The sequence below is a fragment of the Hippoglossus stenolepis genome, unplaced genomic scaffold, assembly GCF_022539355.2.
Source record: "Hippoglossus stenolepis isolate QCI-W04-F060 unplaced genomic scaffold, HSTE1.2 HiC_scaffold_34, whole genome shotgun sequence".
NCBI classification, from domain to species: Eukaryota; Metazoa; Chordata; class Actinopteri; order Pleuronectiformes; family Pleuronectidae; genus Hippoglossus; species Hippoglossus stenolepis.
In genome coordinates, this window is record NW_025899755.1 from 5,001 (window position 1) to 12,090 (window position 7,090).

At 41.4% G+C, this 7,090-nt stretch overlaps 1 pseudogene; it reads right to left on the minus strand.

The window, feature by feature from the left end:
• The window catches only part of LOC124851100, a 9,686-nt pseudogene extending 3,279 nt beyond the window's left edge, over positions 1 to 6,407 (minus strand).
• Positions 6,408 to 7,090: the final 683 nt, after the last annotated feature.

Here is a 7,090-nt window from a genome sequence, read left to right on the forward strand (position 1 = left end):
TTCATTATCTTCATCACCATGAAGCACAAAATACAATCGAACCATGACTCAACAAAAACACACCGAAGGACACGTCCACACATGTTTAACCTCTAACCACTGAACTAAATATATGACTTTTTTCTTTGCTCCACTACTTTCTGACACCGTAGTGTTATCAACACGCTTCTCGCTACACATAACGAAACATGATGATGTCATCACGAGCATTTAATGGGATGTCAATCAATGTCAGTGTCAAAGAGAATCATGCTGCAAAGAGAATGAATGTTCTATTATATAAATGTGTATGTGTGTATATATGTTTTATATATTATTGTTACTATATTAACCTTTGGTCTGTTTCAGAGGGCTGAGTCTCAAACAACATTAATGTGGTCACGTGTTCACATCAGCTGATGAGATCACAGACTTAAGTTTTATTCTGAGAGAAAATCCCTTGAATATTAAATCAGTATCAATATGATCTGAAATCAGGAGATGAACGTGATCTCACCAGCCGTACGTCTTCTGTGGTTTGGGCAGGGGTCGCCAAAGAATGAATCTCCTTCGCCAAGGTCGTCTTCCACCTCCAGGTCCACACGCCGCTTCCAAAGCCGAGGAAGGACACCTCCTGCTGGATGTCTCCTTTACCCAGAGACATCATGACGTCAGAGTCCTGTCAGACGTTGATAAAAGATGATGACGGATGATTCATCAAGAAAATGAAACCCAGATGAAGTTGTAGACTGGTCTTATTTCTAGATGATGAGGAGTTTGACACATGATCTATGACACACACACTCATTCTGTGACTTCATGCCAAACACGCACACACTCAGCTGAGACTGAAACCAAACTCACCTTACAGATGGGTGGAGAGGTGGTCGCCGTCTCAGCAACAAGGCCGACATCAGAGTCCTGACCGACCTGAACCAAGATGAATGTCAGGAAGATCAGATGAAGCCTGAGATGATTGTTTTCATCTGTGTGTGTCCACATCAGAGTCAGAGGTCAGGGTCAGGGGTCAGAGGTCAGGGTCAGAGGTCGGCAATGTGAAGCTGCAGATTAAGTGTCTCACCACAATCCTGCACTGAGCGAACAGACGCTTGAAGATTCCCAGAAAGAGCTGGAAGTCTGCCGCTGGGAACAAACAGCACAAAACACTTAAAACAACAGATTAAATCACCACCAGGGGGCGTATTCAAAACAAGAGTCATATTTTTCACGTCTATCGTGTCCGATGTTCGGGTTGAAATATTTGAGCTCCGGCGAAAAAATTTGCATCCAGACAGCCAATCAGCGCTGAGAATGAAACTCACCAAACTTAGTTGTGGCGCCGACCTGAGCTAGAGGGTGATCAACCCGGTTACCAGTCACTCAGTTAGTGCCGGAAACAAAATTCATCCAGACACAGCTCCTGTGGGAGTCGGTAAAGCCCCCAATCTGTGTGCTCTTCCTAATGGGCTCGTGGAGCGCTGGCTTCTCTGCCATTTCCACAACATGTACAATGCAGCAACTGTAGTCGCTTCAGCCAGTATTCCTCCTACAGGATACTCACCGCGGGTTTTTATTTGCATGAATAAACCCAAACGATCCCGAGGCGCAAATCGCGCATTTAGGGCTTTGCGAAAATTCGCTTTACGTTCTGTGTGAATGCAGCTTTACGAAGCTTTCAACAGTAAACACTCTGGGGTCATCATGTGACCTGAGGCTAAAAGGACCTGATACCAGGTCAGCAGGAGGTGTGACATCAGCTGATGTGATGAGGTCACAGATTTAAGTCTTACTCTGGGAGTGGCTTCTGTCGGCAGCTCTGAGCTCATCAGTGACAAAAGTCTCCAACATGTTCCTGCAGGTCACAAACAACAACTCTCAGTATTCTATTAGCTGTTAGCAGTTAGCAGTTAACAGTAAGCAGAAAGTTAAACCAAACAGATTCATGAAGCAGCGTGGCGATTCATAAAAAAATATGAGATTCCTAAATAGATTTTTAAGCAGAATCAGTGATGTCTTTTTTACTAGTCAAGAATTTCCCACCTCATCTTTTTGAAAAATATTATTTTACCATTTTATTGTTTTACTTCTGTTTTATGTTGATCTATAATCAATAAAAATGTTTCAATGAAAGGTTTATTGAAATATTTCCTACTTGTTCAAATTGGGAAACAGATCTGCGAAGATGCTCTTCAGATCTTCTTTGCAGACAGAGCCACTCCGCTCCTGCAGGGGGCAATAAGATAGTAATCAACACCAAACAATGCCGCCTGTGATTGGCTAGAGGCAGATGACATCACACATAGGTGAAAGGTAAGCAGGGTTTTTCCCAGCCGGTGTAAGGGTTAGCCTTAAATTCTCTATGCAGGAAAAACCCAGGGTGAGGTGAGGTTTGGAAAAAGACTCACCTTGTCGTACAAGTCAAACTTCCTGCGAGCGTCTGTGATCTGTTTGTGAGACGGTTCCTACGAGAGATGAAGACACACGAAGGTTTCTTAAAGCACATGAAGAAACAGAAACCAGCTGTTTTAGATTGTCCAATCAGATTCAAACAATGAAACTCTCAAACGTTCACAGACTCAAACGTTCAAACACACAAATGTTCAGACTAGAGATGAAACAGTATGAACATTTTGTCTCACAATTATAGTGACCAAAATGATCATGATTATCAGTATTATCACTGTCACGACCCGGCTCAGAAGCCGTGACAAGATATAGGTAGGCGGTGGTTGAAAGCCAAAAAAAAGTAATTTGTTTAAATAAAATTATCTGAGACAACGAACAAAGCACAAACTGAGAAGGCCATGAGGTGTGTTCATCAGTGGGATAATAGGTTAAATAAGGCAGGGGCCGTCACAATCACGGTATTGTTAAAATTCGCTGTAAATGTTCAAAGGTTATTATTTCAAAGTTTTATATTGACATAATTAGGGCTGGGTGATATGGCTTAAAACAAACATTGCAATGTTTTTAGGCTATATCGCAATATATATCTTGATATTTTGAAATCTCCTCTAAATCACAGTACAAATGTTAAATTCATAAAAGGACAGGGAGTGGCTAAGCTAGCGGAAGATAGCATTTCCAACGGTCCCTGAATGCACCTCGTCAGAAGAGATCAGTGGACATTTACGTTTAAAACACGGTGTAAATGACCTCGTTTCGAGACGAATATAAATGTCGGGGCTTCTGATCATTGAGCAGCTGTGGATCATAGAGGAAACTCTGTTTTCACAGTTTGTTTACACTGTTCAACAAAGTCACTGACCGGCTGCTTCACGTGAACGCGCCTCTGGTCTAACTGTGGAGTGAGTGGGGAGCCCTGGGGCCTGTGTGTGTGTGTCACAAACACAGTAGCAGGGCAGCCCCCCCCAAATTATATTACTTAAATAATAAATAAATAATAATCTCCACATCAATGCACTAAGGCTAATCACTCACAAATAGAACTGATCTTTATAAAAACCTGCTGAATTCTTATTTATGTTCATGGATAAACGAGGCGTAGCTTCTTCTGCAAAAAAAAGTTAACACTCGTCCTAATCTGCAGGATGAACCTCCTGTCTGCAGGAGTGTGTGTCTTTTCTAACGTGTTTAAATATGTGTCTCAAAACTCTTGATCGAATCAAACAAACATGTTAATCAGGGCCATAGAATGTACTTGTGTCAATACAACTAATAACGGACCACCCTTAGTTTAAATACTAAAACGTTCAAACACTCACAGACAAATGTTGAAACACTCAATCTTTCATAGAGTCATCGGGGTGTATGTATGTTATTCTCTCATGGTATGTTCTTTTCGTATGTGTACCATGTTTTGTGTTATGCTTTGAATACAATTTTTATAAAAAACTAAATATAGTTGAGTCAGTTTCCAGACTCAAACCCAGAGGATTTGGTGAAAAAAATAACTTTGAATGGACCTTTAACTGTCATCAGTGTCCTGTGATGTTTCGCTGTAACCTCTGGGGCTGCGTGGCGGAGAATTTCTATTGGATGATTCTTGTAACTTTCATTTACACACATTATCAGAACTCCACTGTTGGGACCAAGTATTTGTGAACTATAGTTTGGGCCTACATGTGAAGCCAAAGTCTGACCACATGTTTCTTTGTTCTGAAGACAAAGGAGAGCCTCCAGAACTCAGTCTCCCAGAGGCTTAAACTTCACACCGAGGTGTTAAAACTGCCCCTGGACACAACTTTCAACCGCCATTGGTCACTCTGGGCCCCATGACCCATGAGGCCACCAGGCCAATATGAGCCCAGTTCCCTCTCTCTTCTTTCTCCTTCTACTCTCTTCTCCTGGAGGAGAGGTGTAGCTCTCCAGCTCACCCAGCCAGGGAAACTTCCTCCCTACTCAAGCTCTACCAACCTTCAAGCAGACCTGCCTGAAGCAGACTGCTAAAAACTTCCAAAAGGCAGCGACGCGAGAGCCTGCCTAAGAACTTCAGAACAAAAGAGCTGCTTCGACAACGTCCTGCCAGCAGAACCACAAAAACCACAAGGAGCCACAAACCAGCAAGACCACTTCACTGGACTTCAAACAGCACATCAAAAAGGACCTAACCCTAACACCGCTGGGCTTAATAATTACACTAGGCTAAGCAAAGACTGTTCAATTCTATTCATGTGATATTTATAAGTTTGATTTGTGTTGCTGGGATATTTTGATAATAAGTTATTTGAAAGTTAATGTTAGTTATGTTCTTCACAGTCTTTCTCTGCATGCAACTAACTTCTTTCTCTAACCTGACACACACACACACACACACACACACACACACACACACACACACACACACACACACACACACACACACACACACACACACACACACACACACACACACACACACACACACACACACACACACACCCCTTTGAAGGGTGGTGCCCCAAGGTAACTTAAATCAATTAAAGTTATTATTTTTCTGATAACCAAATTTAATGGTGTCGTGCTTAAGGTATCATAATCACAACACCACTTTTACTTGTCTGTTTTCACGTCCACTCACCTCCAAACACACACTGTGTTTGTCTCTGCGTCGCCCTCTATTGACCAGCTCCAGCAGCAGAGGACACTTCCTGTTCACCTCACATTCTGACAGATCCAGATCTCTGCAGACCAGGTCCCGACTGTCCACACCGTTCATCTGCAGAAACAAAACATGAAATGACACAACACAACATGACGCACACAAAATGACAGCACGAAACAACACAAGCCGACACAACACAGCATGACTCAACATGACAGAGCATGACACAACATGACAGAGCATGACACAGCATGACAGAACAGACACAACACAAACTTTATGTAAACTTCAGGCAGAGATGAGCTGACAGAAAATTGTCAACATGTCTGTGTTCATACAAAAAGTACAAACTGTCACATACGACTCAGAGCTGTGAGTCGGACTGAGGTCAGAGGTCAAACTCACCAAGTTGATCTCTGGCTGAAACACTGCGAGGGAGAAGTCCAGGTTGAAGACCTGCAGGAAGTCCACGATCAGACTGGCGACAAGACGACCTGCGGTGAGCAAGAGTCAAGAGCGGAGCACATGAGCTTCTTTTGGATATCATGAACAGCATTCTGACTAGTTCAAACTTAATTTAAGGTATCTTTAATTGGGTGAATCAAAGATACATTGACCTTGAATTATGACTAATCAGAATAAAATTGTAGCTGTCTGAAACTGGAATTATCATCATAATAAAGTTACAGATATCTGTAATATATATAGAAAGAGCCTTGTACAAAAAGACTAAACTGCTTTTTGGATAAACTGCTGGAAAGAACAAAATAGCTTTCGTCCTTTTATCCAATTAATAATTGATTGAAAAGAAAAATCAACAGATAAATCGATCATCAAAAAAAGTTGTTAGTTGCAGCTAGGGTTGCAAAATTCCGGGAATATTCAAAATTGGAAACTTTCCATGGGAATTAACAGGAATTGGGAAAAACTGGAAACTTTGGGGTAATTTATACTAACTGTATTTACCTTGTCATATACAGACATAAATATAAACGTTTTGTTTTGTCATAAGCAGACATGCATGCAAACATTTCTAATACAAATTTTTAAAATGACATTTTTGACTTAGAACTCTACCGTATCTATGTGGATCTCAGGATAGAACCCGGTCAGTGAAAACTTATCAAAACCTGCAGGAACGATGGACTTAAATATGAAAATCTGACCTCAGCAGTTTCCTCTATGTGACAGTATGTTGGAGATGAGTATTGGTGGTTTCTGAATATATTTTTACTTTAGAGGAAATGGATGTAAAGTGCAAAGGGGAAGTAGTTTTACACATAAACGTCAGTTAATGGGAAGTAGTTCACAGGTGTTAAATGTCTCCTGTGGCTCAGCGGAGGAGAAAGCGATGCTGATGACGTCATCGACCATGATCGACCATGGTCTTGGTTGTTTTAACCAAGATCGTGCTGCAAGATCTAGAATTGCTAACGTTAGCCACTTGCCAGCAAGACAATTTTGTTCCTGTGGACTATAAATACAGTCACCTGTTTGCGTTGTCAATCAATAATGGATACTGCGTGCTTTCTCGGACAAGAGGACTTCGGACTTTCATGTGACGCATTTGATCATGTCGGGTTGAGAGAAAAATAAAACAATCCATTAATTCTGTAAATTTGGTTTACAATAGCTAGCTACATCCTTTTCAAAGAAACACAGCGTGTGCTGCATTCCATACATCTTTAAAATAGAGTTTTGAATGACGTTTTTATTGCTCAGCCTTTAATTTGCGGTAATTACTTTTATTTTTGATAAGTAGCCCAACTCGCGCTTTTTTGATGGACCCCAACAGCCGCGAGTAATCGAGGTGATGGTGTACTTTGTGTGGACATACATACATCCTACTCTCACTGCTGTAAAAGTTAGCCTACTGTGTACAAATAAACTTGGTATTAAAATGAACATGGCTTCAGTGTAACAAGTAATCAATATGCTAGGTAATGACAAAGACATTCAAAAACAACAGAAAGTCATAGGTTTACGTTTCTGGCAGACAATGTTCCCAACTAGCTGCATCCAGGTTCCAGCTGAGCTAGGCTTGCCTAGTCTTGTTTTCAACTACAT